Source organism: Gopherus evgoodei, chromosome 2 (genome assembly GCF_007399415.2).
Source record: "Gopherus evgoodei ecotype Sinaloan lineage chromosome 2, rGopEvg1_v1.p, whole genome shotgun sequence".
In the NCBI taxonomy this organism is placed as follows: domain Eukaryota; kingdom Metazoa; phylum Chordata; order Testudines; family Testudinidae; genus Gopherus; species Gopherus evgoodei.
Window position 1 is genome coordinate 25,398,058 of NC_044323.1, and position 23,788 is coordinate 25,421,845.

At 41.7% G+C, this 23,788-nt stretch overlaps 1 long non-coding RNA gene across 1 annotated transcript; it reads left to right on the plus strand.

Annotated features, from left to right (window-relative positions):
* Window positions 1–779: 779 nt before the first annotated feature.
* Window positions 780–22,782, plus strand: LOC115644841. Its single transcript, XR_003998601.1, has 3 exons — window positions 780–905; window positions 6,151–6,254; window positions 22,705–22,782. It is a non-coding gene; the product is annotated as an uncharacterized LOC115644841 (long non-coding RNA).
* The last annotated feature ends 1,006 nt before the right edge of the window (window positions 22,783–23,788 follow it).

A 23,788-nucleotide genomic window follows, 5' to 3' on the forward strand; every position in this document is an offset into this window, starting at 1 on the left:
TGTCTGCCTTTGTGCTTTGCACTATAGAAGGAAAGGATACAGAGGCAATATAAAATCTCTATTCCCTTAAGTTCTAGAGTGTTTGAATGAATGCGCCCAGTTGCTCTCTTTAGGCCATAAAGAACATAGCCCATTGTATTAGGATCATGGCCAGGGCCATGACCCTCTCTTCCTCTGTCTGCATAATGGCAACTGCAGGCAGAAGACGATCCAGCAATCCTTTCTGGCTGTAAATGCTTTGGGTATGTCTACACAGCAAAGAAAAACACACAGCTGGACCGTGCCAGCCAACTTGGGCTTGCAGGACTGAGGCTGAGGGGTTGTTTCATTGCTATGTAGGCTTCCAGGTTTGGGCCAGATCCCGGGGTCTAGGACCCTTTGGAGTGAGAGAGTCTACATGGCAATGAAACAGCCCTGCAGCCTGAGCCCTGCGAGCCTGAATCAGATGGCATGGGCCAGCCTCGGGTTTTCCATTGCTGTGTAGATATACGCTATGACCCTGTGTGAGAGACACTGCTCAGCATGCTCCTCCCCATCCAACACTCTCTGAATTATTCTGCCTATGTCTGCCTATCACAGAAAAAATAGTTCAGAGCACTACAGATTGGGTGATAATTGAGACAAGGCCAGAGCTCATCCTGATTTCTTCTGGTAAGGAGTTTCTCATCCAGCTTCCATTCACCAAGAACCTTTTGTCATTTCTCCTGTAAACTGTAGCCTAAATGCTTTCAGCTGCAATGTCCCTAGTGACGCTCATATTCTTATCAATATAGAAGAAACCATGGCCAGATCTGCATGTGAGAGGCATGGATGCAACCTTCTTGCCATTTGGAGATGAAAAAAGTTGCTTCCCATCACCACTGCAACCTGGGAATCTAGCCAATGTGGACAGATTGCTCAATGAGGTATGTCTCCACAATTGCACCTCCTTGACCACCGAGGAACAGACTCCTTCAATAGAGGGAACAATCATACTTTCTGCAGGTTTTCTTTAATTCACAGCCCATCCCTCCCCCCACCCCACACACACTCACACACTTAGCAGCAGCGTTTCCTTTGAGACTTGGGGTTAAGCTTGAGATAGATACTCAAATCCAGATTCTTCTTTCTTTCAGATATTGGAGTAGTTCATGATGGAGCTATCTTCTCTGGGGAGGAGATACTTACAGCTCCATGTCATCCACATTTTGTTGACTCAAGAGGCCATCTAACAAATGTGTTGAAAAGCAAAGCAGAAAGGATTAAACCAACAGGAGTCCATAGTTGAGAGTTCACAGTGAGGAGAAATACCAATCCATGACAACTCTGTAAGAGCTGCCCAAGAGGAATGAGTAGAGTCACCCATGTCTCCTGGTAGTCACACAGCTAAGCCAGGGATCAGTAACCTTTGGCATGTGGCCCATCAGGGAAATCCACTGGTGGGCTGGGATGGTTTGTTTACCTGCAGCATTGGCCTGCTAAACCCAGGGTTGTGAGTTCAATCCTTGAGGGAGTCATTTGAGGATTGGTCCTGTTTTGAGCAGGGAGTTGGACTAGATCTCCTGAGGTCCCTTCCAACCCTAATAATCTATGATCCACAGATTCAGCCAACTGCAGCTCCCACTGACTGTGGTTTGCTATTCCAGGCCAATGAGGGCTGCGGGAAGTGGCTCAGGCTGAGGGATGTGCTGATCACCACTTCCTGCAACCCCCATTGGCGTGGAATGGTGAACCATGGTCAGTGGGAGCTGTGATTGGCTGAACCTGCGGACGCTGCAGGTAAACAAACAGTGCTGGCCGGCCAGCGGATTTCCCTGGTGGGCTGTGTGCCAAAGGTTGCTGATCCCTGCTGTAATATTTACTTGCAACATGTTAGTCTACAGGATCTTAGTTTAAAATTTGCTTTAAAAATATTTCAATAGTGTGTTGCTGAAGATTATAAAATCATTTTTCTAAAAAATCCTTGTATAGATTTTTAGATGCACAATATGAGTATTCATCTTTAGTCTTAAATGCTTGGATCTTCAGATATAGTATTTTAAATAAATCATTCAAAAGTCCACCCTTCTCTAAAATACACATTTTAGTTTTAATTAGTATAGTACAAAAAACGTGCTTCCAAAAAGAACAGGAGTACGTGTGGCACCTTAGAGACTAACAAATTTATCTGAGCATAATTTGTTAGTCTCTAAGGTGCCACACGTGCTCTTGTTCTTTTTGTGGATACAGACTAGCATGGCTGCTAGTCTGAAACCTGTCATTATGCAAGGCGCTTCCAAAGTCTCCCTGTCCTTTTTGTCCATCCTTTTCTCCCTTCGTTTCCCCGCACCCCCCGTTGAAGAGAGCCCTTAAAGAGACAACACTCCTTTCCTTCCAGATAACTGGACAAATGAGTTTCCCTTTCCTTAGTTCTATTTGATGAACTAATTTTAATAGAGTCCTCCATCAAAATCAGTACCTTAGTAAGTTATAAAATCCTTTGTTATGCCTAAAATCTTTGGAAACATATTTTTTAAAGTTGGTGAAATTTCATAAACATGTGTATTGTTATGGAGATCTCACTCAGTAAATTAGTGTTCCCTTTTTCTAAAAGCAATGAACATTGCTATGAACACACTAAACCTCTGTGACTGATTAATTTAAAATAATGTCTTTATTTCAATGAGTTAAATATGCAGTAATCTGCAATGATTACTTTATGAAGGCTTAAGAGTACATTTAAAATATAAAATCAGCTTAGAAACACTAAGAAAATGTAAAACAGAGAAGAGCGGCATCATGTATTCCATAATATTTAATGTTGTATTCAGCAGGATAGTTGACTTGACCTTAATACAAAGTTTTTGCAAATAAATCTCTGACAAACTTCAGGATATATCAAAAAACCTGACATTTTTTTATTCCCAAATTTAGTGCTTTTAATTAGGTACCTTCCACATGTACAATCTTCATCTTCTGGCATGCAGTGGAAAACATGCTCCATTTTCTTTAGTAAGAAATTGCAGAAGAGTGGTTTTTTTTCAAATTTCATTTGCTTCATTTGGGTTCAGGGATTTGGCTGGAAGAGGGTGAGCGGAGAGTGGAAGGGAAGAGAGGAGGGAGACAGTGGAGAGAGGACGGGGCCTGGGCAGAGCAGGGGCGAGACTTGTGGCAGAATAGAGGTGGAGTATGGGCGAGGCCACAGGCAGAAGAGGTGGACTGGGCAGCTAGCCTCCCCAAGTGGCAACTTCACCCACCACCCATGACAGAAAGTAAAAGCAGGTTGACTTCCGCACACCCAGTGCACACTGCAGTCTCCTTAGGCAGGGGCTGTATTCACAGAGCCAAATGAGTCAGTGCAGCACATTCTGCATCAGGAAGTGAGTACGGGGATCTCTGTGGGGAACTGTGTCTCTCTGCCTCGTCCCCCCCTCCCAGGCTGCCATTGGCCAAAGGGGCACAAGTTTAATAATACTGCACAGGGCTCCATAAATCCTAAGGACAGCCCTTAACTGGGCCTTACAATATTCATGCATTTAGTAAGGCTGAGGAAAGTGAAATGGTGATTTTATCAATTTTATAGCTCAGCAAAAGCTGAACAGAATTTATCAGGACAAAGAAAAGGCACTTCTGTAGCCTGAGGACATTTCCCACTGCTGACTATCAAAGACCTGCTGCAAACAAAGGTGGTGTGAATACTTATCAAAAATAAGTTCATCAGAATCTTTTATAAAGAAAAGATGTTAGACAACCTAAATATAGGGGCAGCTATGAGATGTCCCTGCAATACAAGAGGTGCTGTTATCAGGAAGATAATTAAAGAAGAGTTTAAAAGGCCAGTAAGTTATGGCAGACTTATATCAGAGCTCACATGTATACAGAATGCATGAATATTTATCAGCCACCATACTATTTAAAATGTAGCCAAACTGATCATTATGATTTAGCATCATCAAATATAATTGTACATGATCATCTCTGTCAATTCCTTGCAAGTTATTATCTCGTATTAGCAGTTAATCACATACTTTAAACAGGTCAGGATGCATTTTTGTGAACTCTTTAATGTGCATTGGTAAAGAATATAAAGTGCAAGAAAGGCGGAATGTAAACAAAAGCTTTTAAGTAGTTCATTTCAAAGTAAAATCCTGAAAAGCTGAAAGTAGATAGATATTTTAAACTGTGCTTTCCACGGCAATACACTTTTGTTCTTAGGCAGGGCTGAAGCAAAGCAACGGTGTTCCAAAAGCTGCCAACATATCTGGGAAGTCCAAAGTTTTGTGGAAATTGCTTATGGTTAGCAATTCTTGAGGTGCCTCAGAAAGAATACAGAATTATTCCTCACACCATGATCAATAATGTCTCTAGGTAGTTATTACACTATGATTGGTTTTTCAGTCCACTGTAGATAAAGTTCCAACTGCAATTTTGCCATTGACTTCAATGAGAGGAGGATGGGGATCACAGTGTCAGGAAATAGAAATAACAGTGACACAGATGTGTGGACAATTACTGTTTCTTCACTGTGCAAATCGCTAAAAATTATGGCCATATTTTTTCATCACATTGTTTTGATTTTTGATGAAAAAAATTGTTCAGGTTCATTTTTATATTGAAAAACTGGAATATGACCATTTTAGTTTAGAAAAAAGTGTGGACATTTTTTCCCTACCATCTCTGCTTCATGATGTAGCAGATTAACAATTGTGACCTACAAAAAACCCATATTGGAATTGGAGAATGTTGAATAAACGTCTCTACATGAGTGTTCAGAGTCAGGAGTCGTGGCTCAGGGCCACAGATAATCCATCCTCAATTAGAGAAGATTGGCTATGTGCATTAGAAAATCTAAACAGCAGTCTTACATGGTGCACAGCATATAATGACAAGTGTAAAAGATTTTCTTGCATTAATGAGAAAGTTAGATTTCTGTTCAGCATTTCAATTATGCCTGATTTATAAATAGTAAATAGTGGGTCCAAAGCCATTTTAGCCATCAGTGGTCCTTGTGAGGCTGCAAATATCATGCATTTCATACTGTTCAAAAATATTTCAAATCTGCTCTGTATGCAACTACTTTAGTAGTTACTTGAGCCTTTAAAATACGTGTTTCCTGAAAGAGAAGTGAGCAGGAGTAATTACTATTCATTTCCCCCCTCCAACTTAGAGAGTTAAATTGCACTCAACAGTTATTTCTCCCCAGTGCATGATACAGCACAAATCCTTCCAGAGCGAATGCATTGCACTCACACAGTTGGCTTCAGCGGTAGCGGCACTGAAAAAAGCAATGCAGCTTAATGAATGGATGATGTACATACACTTTGTCAGCACTGTTCACTGCAGGGATCTCTTTAAACACTGGAATTGGGGACTTACCCTGGAAGGCCTATTTACTTACCCTATGGTAGGTAAAAAGGATTCATACTTTTTAGGTGTTTTTATTTCTATAACTTCAGAAAGATTGTTTTATTTTTAAACATTGAAAGGATGGATCTATTGAATAATAAAACCTGAGTGTCAAAAGACTTAATCAGTCAGCAAGAAGCCTGTGATGTTTTTCTCCAGCACCATCCCACACATTCATCTGTCTTTAATAAAAGACCATATTAACTGATTTGCTATGCTTGCCTCTGAGTAAGTATCATTTATTATTTTTTTTTCTGTGGAAGGGGTTTCAAGATTTATGGGTGTGCTGAGAAAACATGGAAGGAATCTGCCAGAGGGCAGTTTCTCGGTAGAGTGAAAAATGTACTCAATGAAGTGCACTTATACAAACTGTCCTTGGCTCACAACGTTACTTTCCAAGGGTATGCCTCACCCGGCCTCCTGAGAAACAACTTAGTTAGTAGTTTTCCTCTCCATGCGGTTTGCTAACGTATGGGAACAGAAATGTTGAGGCTTGTTGCAGAAACACGAGTTATCTTGTTAATGAAAGTTCTTCTGAAACGGCAAGATTGTGGGAAAAGATAGAAGTCCTGAAGTTGTGAAACCAGTACTACACCTTGGTAGGTCACAGAATGAAACTGGTGGATTATAAAAGAGTTCCATGGTTTTATATAGTAAATTATGTGAGATTAAAAAATTGCACTCTGAAAAAGTTCTGAATAAATAGGCATAAAGAATGCATTTCTTATTTACAGTGCTCCTGATCTGATTTATTCTGAGATTGTTGTTGTTTGTTGACTTTTTTAGGAATACAGAAGACAACATCCCATTTGTCCAGCTAATGCTGATATCCTTTTCTCAGTAGTAAACGATGGCTGATATCACAGCAGAAGGCAGAAATTCCATATGAGGTCTGGGTCTAATGATGGGAAAAATTATTTCTATATATATATATGTAAATGAAATTACAAATATTCATAAAATATTATTCAGTCAGCTTTACTTCACACTTTGTAATGCATCGTCCCTAATGTACAATGTTGCACCTAAGTCAAAATTCCATCTTTATACCCGCACCTGCCCATGGTAATCTTATGCCTTAAAGTATAAGGTTTGATCCACATTGTTTTTAGGCTCCAGTTCTGCAAATACACTTGTACCCTGATATAACGCGACACGATATAACACGAATTTGGATATAACATGGTAAAGCAGTGTTCCGGGGGGGGGCTGTGTACTCCGGTGGATCAAAGCAAGTTCCATATAACGTGGTTTCATCTATAATACAGTAAGATTTTTTGGCTCCCAAGGACAGCGTTATATCGAGGTAGAGGTGTATATACATGTGCTTGTCTGATTAGCCCCATTGTTTTCAGAGGGTCATGAATAAGGTTAAGCACATGCATAAGTGTTAGCCCCTCAGACTGTAAAAGTATAAATGTCACTAATAGGCATAGAAATGTGGGACATAAAAGGACTGAATAGTTTTATTTTTAACTTTCCAAAGCAGAAATCTTCTCTCCTGCCAATGTTTTCTGATAGAGACATATGTATCACATATCCTCATATATGTAATTTGATATATTATACATGCAGTATACATAAAACTGGTGTGGCAATAGGTTAAATAGGTATGGGATATCATAGAAAAATAGCCTGACTTTGTGCTGAAGAAAGTAGATGGTATAAGACAATTACTTTAAAAATAATTAACCATTAAACTGCAAATAATACATAATGGGACAAGTTCGTTTCAGGGTGCTGGCTTGCCTCTGGGAGGGGCAAGGGATCAAATCCTCTAGGAGTGAGGTTGAGAGGGTGCAAAGCAGAAATTAAAGTAATTTTTCTCCAGCATAACCCACTGGGCAGGGCTGGCAGTGATGGGAACATGACCTGTACTCCCCCTGGGTTGAGTCCCCACAGGGTGTATTGGTCTTTACTGTAGGCCTGATCCAAACCTCACTGGAGTAAATATATTCCCAATGACTTCAATAGATTTTGGATCAGGCCCAAGAGGCTTTTGATTAAGCCACAAGCTAAAGTGCCTTGCTGAATTGGGGCCTAATTTATGTATTAGTGCACCAGAATGGGGTGAATCTAGCCCAGTGTATGCTACTGTACCAGATCATTCAATTTTTGATGATTTAAAATATTTAATAGAAAGTATCTCAAATTTTGTGTAAACTGAATTATATTAATGGACACCCTTCTTTCTATATGAGTCAGCAAAGAAAAACAAATTGGACACTGCAACTCTCCCTCTGCTACTCAAATTAGCCATTTTTCTTCCTTCATTTCTTCCTTCTTTTCCACATACACATGATGCACATAGTTGTCCTCTGACCCTGCTTACCTACTTTTTAGTGGGGCACTCATGACTAAGAATCCAATCTAGAGTGTTAATGTACTGGATTGCTGCCTGTGTTGTAATTAGACAGCACATGGGAAAAACTCATAAGCTATAAAGTATGCACCAGTGAGGGTGCGGCAATTGTTTTGATTAAACCTAGTCTTTTCAAATAGATGAGTTATTGACCATAATGGCTTAAGTACCATTTTCATTACAATTACTGCTAAACAGAGAAGCTTTGAGATGCATGTAAAAGCTAGATCGTTATGGACACAGGTGCAACTAACAGTTTATGCTCTAAAATTAATTTTCAGTTTTAAATCAAAGGGGAGTCCATTCTTTTAAGCTGTATTTAGGACAACTAAAGAAGAAATGACCTGCTAGTACAATTTCTGTAAAAATTAAAGGCTTCAAAGTTAGAGCTGGGTGAACTACTTGGATGAACATTGAAGCTTGCCCACAGCAGCTGCATTAGCGTCCACTGACTGAACCCTAAATACTGAATGAGGTTCTGCTATGCTTCCTCTTGTTGAGCAATAATTTACTCTGTAAGCAATGCCAGTTAAATGAATAGGGCAATGAACAGAGTGAGGTGATACTCATGTGAGTGCAGGACAGCAAACTTGGCCCAATGTGTGTACAAGTTGCAGCAGAGATCCTTCAAGAAAAGAATCTTTGTGAAACAGTGCAAACATCGTCCTATCATGAGGGCTCTATCAAATTCACAGTTATGAAGAATGCATCATGGACCATGAAATCTGGTCTGCCCCTGTGGAATCTGGACTTTTGTGTGCTTTTACCCTATACAATACAGATTTCATGGGGGGAGACCAGCATTTCTCAAATTGGGGGTCCTGACCCAAAACAGAGTTGCAGGGCAGTCACAAGGTCATTTTAGGGGGTCATGGGTATTGCCAGCCTTACTTCTGTGCTGCTTTCACAGCTGAGCGGCATACCATGCCATGCTACCCTTACTTCTGCACTGCTGCTGGCAGCAGCTCTGTTTTCAGAGCTGGGCACCCAACCAGCAGCCGCTGCACTCCAGCTGCCCAGCTCTGGAGGCAGCGCCCTCACCAGCAGCAGCACAGAAGTAAGGGTAGCAATATCCCAACCCACCTACAATAACCTTGCGACCCCCACCCCCCAACTCCTTTTTGGGTGAGGGCTCCTACAATTACAGCACCATAAAATTTCAGATTTAAATAGCTGAAATCATGAAATTTACCATTTTAAAATCCTATGACCGTGAAATTGACCAAAATGGACTGTAAATTTGGTAGGGCCCTACCTGTCACGCAACAGCATTAAGTGGATGCCCAAGAAGAATCCTGCACCATGGGTATGGACTCCCAAAGGGCAGATGGCATAAAAAAGCTAGCAGCTTTCAATAAAGGTCCATGATCTTGGATTCAATCTACAAAGTCTGAGCTGGCTTCATGGGAAAGTTGATTGCCAGGAAGAATCCTTCAGAAGCCAGACACCACATTGCAGGAAGACAGCTTAATATTCCCCTCAGATTGGCTCAGAAAAGCTCAATAATAGCTTCTGCTTGCTATCCTTCTAGTTCTGTGTTTCCATAAGTACTAATAGTGATTGCCGGCCTACTGCGCTAGCACTGTTCTGGTCACATTTTTATTCCATTTTATTTTTATTTGGCTGAGCTGCATTTGCCTGAGTTTCAATTTTGCAGTGAGGTTTTTCCACAATATTATATGATTGATACTGAAAGAGCCATAAGTCACAATCAGAAGTAAGTTCAGGAGATAGGTTGCACCAAGGTTAACCAGCAAACCCAACCTGCTCTGCCACATGTCAAACAAGTATAGGTTGATATTTGCCTCCATTAATATGAAAAAAAGGACAACACCCCATGCTGACAGGCTAAGAAGTGACTAAGAGGAAATATAGATACCAGGTACACAACCATAGGCCGAAGTTCAAGACTTTGATCAGCAGTCACTGGTCCATGGCAAAGTAGACGAAGTCAGCAAGCTTTAGTATTCAGGATGACAGAACAAACAGTGACCACATCCTCAGCTGGCTTAGCATTAGCATTCCCTTAAGCCAATGGCTACATAGCGTGGCATCAGCTGGAAACACAGGCTTTCACATTTTACTCTAGCCAGAGGAAGGTTGGTGAAAGGGAAAAGAGAAATATAAAAATAAACACAGTTTACCAATGCTTTACAGGCAAAAATATTGATGGCCAGGTTTATATTGACTCAAAATCACAAGGAAAAATTAAAGTCTCAATAATCCAAATCTGTAGCTAGTAATGTTGTGGTTTTGAATAGGGGTTGATATGCACATTTTGATTTTATTTGAGTCTGTTTTGAAAAACTGAAAATCCCTAGGAAGAACTGGTGCACTTAGTATCTCTAGTTACAGACTGGAGGGCTAATCTCTTTAGATGCCTGATACAGGATAACTTCAGTTCTGAGACTATTCACACCAAGAAAACAGAGACTACTCCTTTATTATTATTTTATTTATTTGTATTACAGTAGCACCAAAAGACCCTGATTTAATCCTGGCCCTATCGTGTTGTACAGGAACATACTAAGAGACAATCCTTGCCCCAAAGAGCTTACAATCTAAATAGACTAAAGTGGGAACAAGGAATTATTATAGTAACAAACACTGTATTCATGTTTTCAAAGATTCTAAGACCAGAAGGGACCATAAGATCACCTAGTCCAACCTCCTGTATAACAGAATTTCACTCATTTACCCCAACATCTTGTGTTTGATTAAAGCATATCTTCCAGAAAGACATCGAGTCTTGCTTTGAAAACCTGGAGATGGATAATTATCACTTCCCTTGTGTTCAAGTATTCTCATAGATTCCAAGGCCAGAAATGAGCATTGTCATCATCTCATCTGACATCCTGCATACTACAGGACATAACGTTTTCGCCAAATAATTTCTAGAGCACATCTTTTAGAAAAAGTATCAATCTGGATTTAAAAATGGTTAGTAGTGGAGATTTCACCAGGACCCTTGGTAATATGTTCCAATGATTACTCTTTCAGTTAAAAAAAAAAAAACCACTTTATTTCTATTCTGGATTTATCTAGCTTCAACTTCCAGCCATTGGATCATATCTTACTTTTCTCTGCTAGCTTGAAGCCATTATTGAATATTTGTTCCCCATGTAGGTACTTATAGACCAGGGGTTGGCAACCTACCCCATGCGTGCCAAAGGTGATAAGCGAGCCAATTTTTTATGGCACGCAGCGGTGGGCTAAGCGGTTCAGCCCACAGCTGCTCTGGGGTTACAGCTGCTGCCCCATTGCCAGCCGGAGTCCTGGCCACTGGCCCCACTCAGCGCCCGCTGCTGGCCTGGGGACCCCAGGGAACCCCAGGTTGGCAGCGGCCTGAGCAGGCCGGCAGCTGAGACCCTCGTGGGCAGGAGCCGGTGGCCAGAAACCCAGAGTGGTAGCAGGCTGAGCCATTCAGCCCGCTGCTGGCCTGGATTTCCATTCACTTAGCCAGCAGCAGGCTGAGCGGAGTGGCTCAGTCCACTGCCAGTCTGGTGTGCCGGCAGCACCCAGCCTGCTGCCGGTCTGGGGTTCCGGCTGCCGGCCCCACTCAGCCTTCTGCCGGCCTGGGTGAGCAGAACCCCAGGCTGGTAGTGGGCTGAGAGGGGCCAGCGGCCAGGATCCTGGCTGGCAGGAGCTGGCGGCTGGAATCCCGCTGCCGCTCTGGGGTTCCATTCACTCAGCTGGCAGTGGGCTGAGCGGGGCCGGTGGCCAGGACCCCAGACCAGCAGCAGGCTGAGTGCTGCCAGCACCCCAGACTGGCAGAGGACTGAGCTACTCAGTCCCCTGCCGGCCCCGCTCAGCCCGCCAGCGGCCCGCTCAGCCTGCTGCTGGCTGAGTAAATGGAACCCCAGACAGGCAGCGGGCTGAGCCGGGCTGGTGGCTGGAACCCCAGACAAGGATCCCAGGCAAGGATCACATTAAATTGATAAGATCTGCATTTTAATTTTATTTTAAATGAAGCTTCTTAAATATTTTAAAAACCTTATTTGCTTTAAATACAACAGTAGTTTTTATAATAGACAGAGAGAGAGACCTTCTACAAACGTTAAAATGTATTACTGGCACACAAAACCTTAAATTACAGTGAACTTGGTACACCACTTCTGAAAGGTTGCTGTTAGAGACTGTAATCAACACCCTTTAACCTTCTCATTTAAAGGACTTTTCAAATACAAGCGAATACTGAAGGGTAAAAATAATAAAACAGCTTTAATTTATGATTAATTCCGTAGTGCAGGGGGTCAGCAACATTTTTCACTGTAAGGGTCAATGCAGGCAGGTTTCTTGACTAATCACCTTTTGAGGTATAAGGAAGCTGCTCATTTGTTTCACCAAGCAGGATACACACATTGCCACAGATGTACTTGATCTGAAGACCATTGACTTCTTTGGGTTTTGGTTCAGGCCCTGTCTTTAGAAGTAGCTACTAAGCATGCATGCGTAACCGCACTAGCAGATTTTTAAAAGACATACAGAGAATATAGGGGGCAGGATCAATCTTTCAGTGTGCACTCTGTTCTCAAGCATCTTTGCAATTAAATATGCCAGGTCAAATTCTGTGGAAGGTGAGTTCATTAGTAGACTGTATTATTGCACACTTAGTGTGTTTACAGAGCAATTAAACACACGTGACTGGCCTAGGTCAGCTGACTCTGGCTAATGGGACTCAGGCTGTGGAGCTGTAAAATTGCTGTGTGGATGTTTGGCCTTGGGCTGGAGCCTGAGCTCTGGGACCACATGAGGGGAAGGGTTCCAGAACCCAGAGTCTAGCCCAAGCCCAAATGTTTACACTGCAGTAGTTAACCTTGCCGCCAAAGGCCCATAAGCCAGTGTCAGCTGAGCCAGGTCAACCGTGATCATGCCACAGGTCTTTTATTCCAGTACAGATGTACCTTTAGCTGATATTGTTCACATAAGATTATTTCACTTTGAAATTTCAGAGGGTAAAGAAAAATATGGATGATTAACATGGATGATTATTTTTCTGATGGGAGAGCTCCTCACTGAACATCCCACCCATTTCGTATTTGCAGCATGTGCATTTTTTTTGCATAGAGAAAGTATAAACCATCTTCATGGCGAATACTTGAGGAAGGAGTAAGATCCCACTGTGTTGACATTTAAATCCAAATGTCTCAAGGTAAAGCATGAGAACAGCTGTCACTACGAATTAGTTCCACATTTCACGCTGCTGATACCTTTTCAGAGTTTAGGTTTGCCTTTTTTTTTAAGCTGTGTCCAGTCTCACTTGCCCTTTTAATGTTATGGAGTGGCTACAATATTTTATACATGACAAGCCTGAGGGAAGAACCCTTATTATTCTCCCTGGTAACATGGTGAATCGTGAATTAATCTGAGGGAAATATTCATCCATTTCAGGAGGATGCCTGAAACATTGCTGCCCAAATTACACGGCTGTCATTTATTACTGGCACTGAGAACATTTTTTTTTACACACTTGTGAAAGAGCTTTCCCAAAACCACTGAAGTTTATGAATTGCTTGCAAATTTACAGCTGATAAAAGTGGAATTTTCTCTACCTTTTCAGATTCTTGTTGCTAAACTCTGTGGTTTTGGAGTTAACTTTTCTTACATTTCAATTGCCTTACATGGCAATTTAGTCTTACCCACAATGTTTTACATATTCAGTGCTGTTTTACCAGTTCTGTTATTACAGTGGGGAGTGTGGTCAGTATAAAAATATACTTCAGAGACACTCAGCATCAGGGGAAAATACTATCTGCAATTCAGCAATGTTTCTAAATTCCTATTGCAAGAGGAACAGATAAATGCGCTGTGTAATGTTAACACACTTGACAACATAATATAGGAGAAAGCTTGTTGGGTTGCAATATTATATGTTAAGGGCCAGATTGTAATTGCCTTATTCACAGCACTGTTTCATCTTCCAACATACTGAGGAATCTCTGAGGGGGGCTGAGCACTTTCTCAATGGAGTAAACAGGAATTAATGGTCTTCTGTATCTCTCGGTTGTTGCTCTGCACTATGCAGGATCCAGTCCACAAAGGGATAGTTGCCTGAGGAAAGGAACCATAGCTTAGCCCTACAATATCTGCAGAGCATAGAATGTCTCATGTGTTTATCCATATTATGTCTGGGTTAAAATTAGTAAATATGTATATTAAGAAAATAGATATGAAGGAACTTAATCCTAATTTTAATGCAAATTGATTACCAAAGAGGTTGGATGTGCTTTGTTTTTCAGGCACATGTAGCTGCTGAGCTGTTGCTCTCTTTCAGGACAGGTTCTGAACTCAGTTATTACAGCATAAACTGAGAGTACTTCCCCCATATGATGAATGAGTTTCACTGGATATATATCAGAGTAGCCCAGAACACAATCATGCCCTTCAGTTGTAAATTTTGCAGAACAGACATATGTCCTTGAACAGTTTTTAAAGTGCCTAATCACATTTTGAGTAATGTGGGTAAAATTTTCAAAAGCACCTAGATGATTTAGGAGCACAGTGTCATGAGGGAACCATTTTCAAAAGTGGCCTTGGGAAAAATAGAATTTAGGCTCCTAAATCACTTAGGTGTTTTATAGTTGTCCATCATCATCATCATCAATAAAGTGATTAGTTTAATACAGAAGAACCAATGATCATTGCATTGACATGTTTCTCTCTCTCTCTCTCTTTTTACCTTAGAAATCATGAGAATCCTTACTGATCTTCTCAGTTAACTTCTGAACCAATTATCAAACTTTATTCCTTTCATTTCTGGTTTGCATTTTTTAAATCACAAAATGCTCTTAATTGATAGTCCAAGAAGATAGAGACCTATTTCAATCCACAAAAGACACCAGAAGCAATGCAAGTTTCCCACATTGCTCAATGAGCGGGGGAAACAATACCAGAAAATGGGGAAATGGCAGATGTGCTAAATGACTCTCTTGTTTTTATTTTATTTTACCAAAAAGGTTAGACACAATCAAATGTCTAACATAGCGAATATGAGGTAGGATCTGAGGCTTAGACAAGTTAGATGATTTCAAGTTGGCAGGGCCTGAAAAAATATATCCCAGAATAATCAAGGAGCTGACTGAGGAGATATCTGAGCCATTAGTGATTATCTTTGAAAAGTCATGGAAGACAAGAGAGGTTCCAAAGGACTGGAAAAGGGAAAATATAATGCCAATCTATAAAAAAGGGAAATAAGGACAACCTGGGGTATTATAGACCAGTCAGCTGAACTTCTGTACCTGGAAGGATAATGGAGCAAACATCTAGAAGGTAATAAGGTGATAATTAACAGTCATCATGGACTTGTCAAGAACAAATCATGTCAAACTAACCTGATAGCTTTCTTTGACAAGATAACAAGCCTTGTGGATGGGGGGAAGTGGTAGATGTGGTATATCTTGAATTTAGTAAAGCTTTTAACAGTGTCTCACATGACCTTCTCATAAACAAACTAGGGAAATGCAACCTAGATGGAGCTACTCAAAAGTGGGTGCAAAACTGGTTGGAAAAAACATTACCAGAGAATAGTTATCAGTGGTTCACTCTCATGCTGGAAGGGCATGGGAAGTGGGGTCCCACAGCAATCAGTTCTGGATCCGGTTCTGTTCAATATATTCATCAATGGTTTAAATAATGGCAATAATGTGGATGATACCAAGCTGGGCGTGGTTGCACGTGCTTTGGAGGATAGGATTAAAATTCAACATGATCTGGAGAAATGGTCTGAAGTAAATAGGATGAAATTCAATAAGGACACACTCAAAGTACTCCACTTAGGAAGGAACAATCAGTTGTACTCTTACAAAATGGGAAATGACTGCCTAAGGAGTACTACAGAAAGGGACCTGGGGCTCATAGTGGAGCACAAGCTAAATATGGGTCAGCAGTGTAACACTGTTGCAAAAAAACCCCCAAAACAACAAACTTCATTCTGGGATGTATTAGCAGGAGTGTTGTAAGCAAGAGAAGTAATTCTTCTGCTCTACTCCACACAAATTAGGCCCCAACTAGAATATTGTGTCCAGTTCTAGGCACCACATTTCAGGAAAGATGTGGACAAATTGGAGAAAGTCCAGAAAAGAGCAACAAAAATAATTAAAAGTCTAGAAAACATGTCCTATGAGAGAAGATTGAAACAACTAGGTTTGTTTAGTCTGGAAAAGAGAAGACTGAGAGGGGACATAACAGTTTTCAAGTACGTAAAAGGTTGTTATAAGGAGGAGGGAGAATAATTGTTCTTCTTAACCTCTGATGATAGGACAAAAAACAATGGGCTTAAATTGCAGCAAGGAAGGTGTAGGTTGGACATTAGGAAAAAATTCTTAACTGTCAGCGTGGTTAAGCACTGGAATAAATGGCTAGGGAGGTTGTGGAATCTCCATCATTGGAAATTTTTGAGAGCAGGTTATACAAACGCCTGTCAGGAATGGTCTAGATAATACTTAGTCCTGCCATGAGTGCAGGGGACTGGACTTGATGACCTCCTGAGTTCCCTTCCAGTCCTGTGATTCTGTGATTCTATGATTAAGAAAATCTTACTGGCTGTCAGGGTAGTTAAGCACTGGAACAAATTGCCTTGGGAGGTTGTGGAATCTCTGTCTTGGAGGTTTTTAAGAGCAGGTTAGACAAACACCTGTCAGGAATGGTCTAGTTATTACATAGTCCTGCCTTGAATGCAGGGGAATTGAATAGATCACTTACTGAGATCCCTTCCAGTCCTACACTTCTGTGGTTCTATGATTGCCCCACCAATGATCTTCAACACTGAACAAAAGGCACTTTATCTAGAGGAGTGGAAACATAGTTCATTTCCAATGACTCTTTCAGTCCCAGGCCTCTGTCTCCAGAGCCTGATTTTAATAAAAACATCACTTACTGCCAGCTGTAATGATGGTTAGTAATGTAAACATTTCTTCATTAGAAACTGGAATGAGAACTGATTTCACATAGGATAGGCTACTGAACTTACAACTTCCAGTCGTTACCAGCATGGGATGTTCTGATCCAGGTGACCTAAAGCTGAAAGCCTTCATGGTCTCTTCCTAGCATCCTCAGTCAGACACACAGGAAGACATGTATCAACTCCAGAGGAAGTTTTGTGTTGATATCTGAGCCCTATGAGCTCCCCTGATAAGTTTTGTGTACAACGATACCTACCAATCATGCCACTGCTTCTGTAGACCTCTAATCCTGGGCTTTATTAACTTTCTTAAATTCAGCTGAATTTAAGTCAGTCCTTTAGGCTTATCCCTTTGCTAACTACATAGACTGCTGATTAACACCACCATTACAGGATAACTAAATCCATTTAGTGTCACACATGCTTAACAACTATTTATGGCATCAAGGTCACAAATGTTAAAATGTTAACCTGCTCTGTTAAAAGACATCTCCCTATATCCTGTCAATGGACAGAAGACATGTTCTAGGCCCTGCAAGTTCTGGAGTGTTTTTTAAGTGTTCATCTTCAAAGAGAAAAATAAGGTTTTTTGTGTTTTTTTCTCTCTCATGGGATAACTATCATGTTAGCTATCCTGCTGTAAAAACACAGTCAAGGCAAGGAACTGTAATTTTACCATGAGGTAAACTAGGTGAGGTCAAGAAAAGGTGGAAGATATAGCACTGACCTCACTTGGCTACCTCCGAGGTAAAAACTACAGATGCTTTGTCTCCATTTAGGATTTTACACTGAGATAGCTATCAAGCATTTGTTATCTCAGGCTAAAAAATACCACCTTTGTGTCAGTGAAGACAAAGCCTAAGAGAGAAACTACTGTGTGGGCAAGTGTACTTAAAAAAAAAAAAAGGGAAAGGGAAGTGGTTTCAGTCTTTCTGGATTAAGAGGCCCAGGCAGGTTATTCTACTGCATCAGTCAGATAGGTCTGACAGATAGGTACTACAATCCTCTTTGTTTCACTGGGTCTCCTGCTGCCTTTGTATCACTCTGGATTACCTCCACTCAGTGAGTAATTTTGGTATGCTCAGATTAAAAACACAAGCACAACACAAATTCTGTCCCTGGGCTATCCACTTGGTTTCAGCAAAACAAAATATGGTTTCAGCTAATCAGACAAATGATAAAAAAAATACAGAAGGAGAAATTTGAAAAAACAAACAGGGGAAATGTTCAACCTTTAATCTTTCCTTTTTCCCTTCTTAAGCACTGAATTTAGAAATTTGACTAGGGGCTTTCCTGTCTGTTTTGTGGATACATATCTCCTAGACAGTTACTATAAAACCAGAACTATATGGATTTTTGTACAATGTGATTTAGTGGCTTTTCTTTCCCTTTTCCTTTTCCCTGGAATTTCTGAGGCTCTGATATTGTGCTCCATCTGTGGCCTTTTCACACATCTGTCTCTCTCACACACACACGCACATACACCATGGTGTTTCTCAGTAAACCCCTTGGCGTTATTTTATTGTCTTTACAATATATCAGCCACATTTGGAAATTCCTCCATATCAGTTCTTTCAACTTGCTCTCCAATTTCCTTATTTCTGTATAATTGATGCCATATGAAAAAAAATTCTTTGAAATTGATTTCCCCTCCCCCCCTCACATTTTCTCATCTCTCCTTACACCCCTATCCTATTTTCAACTCAATCTTTTTCCTTACTAATAGCTGCTTGCTGGCACATTGTATTATGTGTTGCAATTTTTTTCTGACAGTGCTTGAACTGGAAGGGGGTGGACAAGGTACATGTGGAGTGGGGAGTGCTGATTTTGATTTAACTTTTTCTCAGCTTTTTTTGCTCCTTAGTCAGAAAATCCCTTTTTAGATCCAGCAACAATGGCTGTAACCCCCAAAACCATCCAACTCAAGAACTTGGGTCTCAATTCAGCAAAACACTTAGGCACATACACAGTCACATTGCTTAACACACTTACATGTTTTGCTGAATTGAAGTCTGGATTCTGATGCTGAACATGAGAAAGCTTGTTAGGATTTATCAATCAGTAAGAATTCTGTTATTTTGCAGATTTTTACACATTCATTTTTAATTTTACCTGATTCAGCAAAGCATTTAAAAATGCTTAATGTCAAGCACATGCATAAATGCTGAATGGGGATGGACTTCAGTGTGTGCTTAAAGTTAAGCATGTGCTTAAATGCTTTGCTGAATTGAGACCTATATGACTAATTTTGCAATTTGATTATTTTGCATATCATACTTGGATCTGCTGCAGAGATAAAAAATTCACTTCTGGGGTTGTGTAAAATTCCCCTTAGGAACTGTGAGCTTGCTCAGTTCAGGTTTTGTTATGTACAAAGGGCCTGATCCAAAGCCCACTGAAGCCAATGGAGTTTTTTTATTGACTTCAGTGGACTTTGGATGAAGTCCAAAGTGCCTGGTCTTTCAAGGCTCCAAGCTTTATGGGAGGTGAGGATGCTTAGCTCTTTGTAGATGCCAGCTCTGAAAGAAACAAGCAAAGGTTTGCTGTAAGGTTTACTAACAAGTCAGAACACTTTTAAGAAAACTTGAACATAGTTTCCAGCAAACCTAGGTCAGTTCCTGGGCCTGGAGGAAACCACGTTTTGTTTGAACCCAAAACGCCAAGAAAAACACACATGAATTAAAATGGAAGAAATATTCACAGGATCTCTGTAGAAGGGTGGGACCGGGGCTCAACTCTCCCTGAGGGCGGAGGGTAGCCACACCAGCTCACCACACTCTGTCGGCCCAGGTCCCACCCTTTGCTTCAGGGCTGAGCGTCAGTACACAGTCACTTGGGGGCTCCGGCCTTCTGCGGCAAGGAGGAGCAACAGGATACAGTCAGTTGGGAGCTCAGACCCTTTGTCTCAGGGCTGAGCAGCAATATAACCATCAATTCGGGGCTGAGCAACAACGCACAGTTAGCTGGGAGCTCAGGTCCTCTGCTGCAGGGCTGAGCAATAATATACAGTTAGTGGGGGGCTCAGACCCTCTGCTGCAGGGCTGAGCAACAATACAGTTAGTTGGGGGCTCAGACCCTCTGCTGCAGGGCTGAGCAACAAACAAACAGTCTAGAAGCCCAGGCCCTGGAGGAGGGCAGGGCAATAAGCAGTTCAAGTGTATAAAGCCCAGGCCCTGGCTCAGGGCAGGGCAGCAAGCGACTCAGGGCTCAGGCCCTTCAGGAGGGGCTGAGCAAACAACCAGTCTGAATGGCCTCCTCAGGCCAGGAGGGAGGGGGAGTCTGCCACCCTTGGAAGGGTGGCAGGGGGAACGCAGGCCCTCCCACTCCACTGCGTTCCAGCCCGGGGCCCTAGTAGCGGTTAACACCGCTGACAGTCAGTGGGGATCCTGACCAAAACAAACTGACAAAGGCTCAGGGGAATCTGCAGCCTGACTGGGATCGGCTGCCCCCGGGCCACTTCCAATCTCCCCCTCACTCGGTACCTGCCATCCGCCGGCGCCGTTCAGTGGGTCCCAGACCATGGGTTCCTCAGGATACCGCACGTCGGGAAGTCCAGGCCACCCCTCTGTGTACTAGGTGTGGGGTGGCTCAGGCAGCTCCTCTAGATGCCAGGCATCAGGAAGCTCAGACAGCTCCTCTGGATGCCGGGCATCGGGAAGTTCAGGCAGCAAATCCAGGTACCAAGCATGGGGCAAGTCAGGCCAGCGCTCCTCCGGGTACCAAGCATGGGGCAGGCTGGGCCAGACAAGAGCTCAGGCACCAGCATCTGTCCTCTCCAGCCACCTCCCTCCAACTGAACGTCGGGGCCATGCTTTTATACTTCCTGTCCCGCCCTTGACTTCCAGGGGGCGGGGACAGGTGGTGGTGGCTCTGCCCCCTGCTGCGCCTGTTCTGGCTTGTCCCTCTCAGGTGCGGCACGGAGTGAGGACTCCTCGCTACAATCTCCTATAATTTACTGTCCTTCACCAACTCTATTTTTCTTGTTAAAGGCAATATCCTTCTGATTAATATTTAAACACACAAGAAATATTATTTAAAACACACTTTTTAAACAACCCTCCCCACCCCATTTTTCCCATTGTGAGATATTGGTTTTTAAAGCGAAAGTGATATGTTTATAAACTGCAATAGGAAAATTAAATGAACTGTAAACATATCTTTGTGGAGTGCAGCGTAGGCATAATTTGTGCAAGGACTTCTAATAAAGATACATATCAACACATAGTTAAAATCACTGTGGTTTCAAATATTTAAGTAACCCTCTGGGAAAGGTCGTGATACTCAGAAATCCTAATCCAGAACTCACTCACACACAGAGCAAGAGTGAAAATTCTCAGATATTTTTTTCCATGTTAACAATTTGCAAGAAATTGGATAACCCTATGGACACTGTGGTATCCTTTATGTTTTTCCAGTTTGCCATAATCATGTGACTTAAAAATGAGAAATCCAGTTCTTAGTGCTTTTTGTATCCAGCATGTTTTAGTGCCAGGCAATATAGGAGTCCAAAGATACATACAGCTCTGATCCTGAGAACTGTTGGCTTGGGCTGAGGGAGTGTGGAGCTTTTCAAAAGACTAGGATGCAGTAAGAATAAAGGATATAGTACATCATGTTGCTATAGATCCCAGTGTGCTGCCAAAGGTACACAGATTACATAAAACTCTACTTCTACTGAGAAATAAAGTAAAAGTTGAACTTGACTGAAAGTTAAAATTGGATGTTATTGAGTGAATATACCAACTGGTATCAGGAAATAGACTTCAGTCTCTCTTAACAGCACTACTGGGTGGAAAACACTTACTAGACAGGCTGCTTCCCCTCCCTGCTCCCTTTGGAGTGATTACTTCTGTTGCTGGAACTAGTTTCACTCAGCCCTTGCACTTCCCAGACTGTGCCTGGCCTCTACAAAGGGGTGCAGGGGAAGGAGTCGTCATGCATCCTGAACCTCCCCCACACATACACCATTTCCTCAGGGCTAAAAACTTTTTATTTCACATTTAGGATCCTAATTTTCAGTGTGTTTGCTAGAAGCTGGTGTGAGAAAAGGACAGTTAGCTAGACAAGCACCCTACAGAATCTCCTCAGTAGTCTAAAGAAGCTGGACATTAGTCTCAATGTCTTTAGGCCTCTGAAGAGTAATAATGATCAAGAGCAAATATTGATCCAAAGGGATGTTTTACTTATAACCACAAGTCTCAAAGAGGATCATTACATCCCCTGTGGTGTGTATATCACTGCAGGAACCAAGAGGAGTTCAGAGGATAGAGATACTCGGCCAGATTTTCACACATTAGCTTTTGTTCTTGCACCCAAGATTTCCACTTTAGTAATTTAGTCTTATTTGAACCTGTAAAATTGCAAGTATAAAAAACAGTGTGAAATGATTTGGCCAGCTCTAGTTATAAATTTTAAAAGAGTATTTTCACCTGGGTAAAATATATTGAAACAGTCCAAAGTATTCAGGTTCTTATCCCATGACGATTAGCTTATATTATGGGAGAACAGCCAGGTCTCAGCTGGGTTATGGGTAGAAAACAAAATCGGGCAATATCTGAGACACTAAATAACAATAGTTTGAAATACTGGGAATCTGGTGTCATGTTGGTTTTTGGCATGAAGACAGCTATCCATTTTCCATTGACTATCCTTTTGCCCATTCAGTGAGACTCCAGTGTAAAGTTCCAGAATCGTCGCTTCTGGTAATGGGGGGTGATTTCCAGCTGACTAGGAGAGCCCGCTACATAATGAGATTTCATAAGGAATCATTCAGATAATAACCTCCCTTAAAGACAAAAGACTTGGCATCTACTGCTCTTGTTGACCACCAGACTGGATTTCTTGCTAGTTTTCTTCCTGGGTTTCAGAAGAGACTTCCAGCAGAACTGAAATCTGGAGCTGTTTCAGCTCTTAGCACCTGAGTCCTCAAAATAAAAGGGCATCTGTTTATGGCATATCTCTTTACACATTTTTGGCTATCATAACATTGAAATTTCAAGTCCAATGATCATCAGCTCCAGTTTACAGATATTTGACAGGCTGAACTCACCTTTCTCTCTCTCTCTTTTTTTTTTTTTAGGTTGAATTTTATGGCTTCACAACATTTTCCTTTGGGGTTTCTTCTTTCATGGTGGCACCACAACACTGACCGAGTCTTAAAAGCTGCAGAAATAAACTTTGAAGGTCTTTTTCTTTGTACAGGCTCCATGCAGTTACTTACACATTTTCCACTATGTGTATCATTTTGTTGTGGTGACGTAGCACGTGACTAAAGGATGAGACTGAAAGTTTGGCAAGTGCAGTATTTTCTCTTTTGGGGATTATGATTTCAGGTAAACACACAGACTTCAGCAGATGCTATGTGTTTTCTTTTCTAGAGCCATTACAATGCAACCAACATGAGGAAAAAAAAGCATATCCAGGAAAGTGTGAGGGACTGCAAGTTTTTTTCTGTGGGTTTTTTATAAATAAAGCAGGAGAAGGCCCATTTCATATTAATATTGTGTGCCAATTAATGGGCTAAAACGAATGATTAGGCAAACTTGAATTTTAATGAAAACGGATAGATCTATTTCCAGCTTGAGGACAAGAGTGCAATATCTACTTTTGTTCCATCCTACTGTATATATGAGCTCCCAATCTCTCTCTGTATATATATCCTATATATATATAGGAATAAATACATCTTATTGATTTTCATTACATCTCATCCCCAAAACTCTGGTTATATGGACACATTTTAGAGCCAAATTTCATCTGTATCTTTTTCATATGACCAGTGTCAGGATTAAGAACCCACAAGTAGCCTGCTTCCCTCCTGATTTAACCCCTAGGCAGTCTAATGAGTGTAGCTGGGCCCCAACTGAGCTGCCTGCTTGGCCAAACTATCTGACTGGCTGAGGGGATCACAGTCATGCTTTTAAGACCACCATCACCACCACCAGCAGCGGGGTACTGGCTGCTCTAAGCACTCACTCATGGGTATGATAGTGCCTTCTTGTTCCCAGCCTTGCTCCCTCCTTGTTACAGTCATGCTCCTACCTCAGCCTTGCCTCATTCCAGGTAACCTGGATCTGACCCTTAGCTCCAATTCCTGAACTCTGACTTCTCATTCCTGGCCACTCTCATTCCTGGCCACTAACTCCTGCTCCAATAGTTAGGCA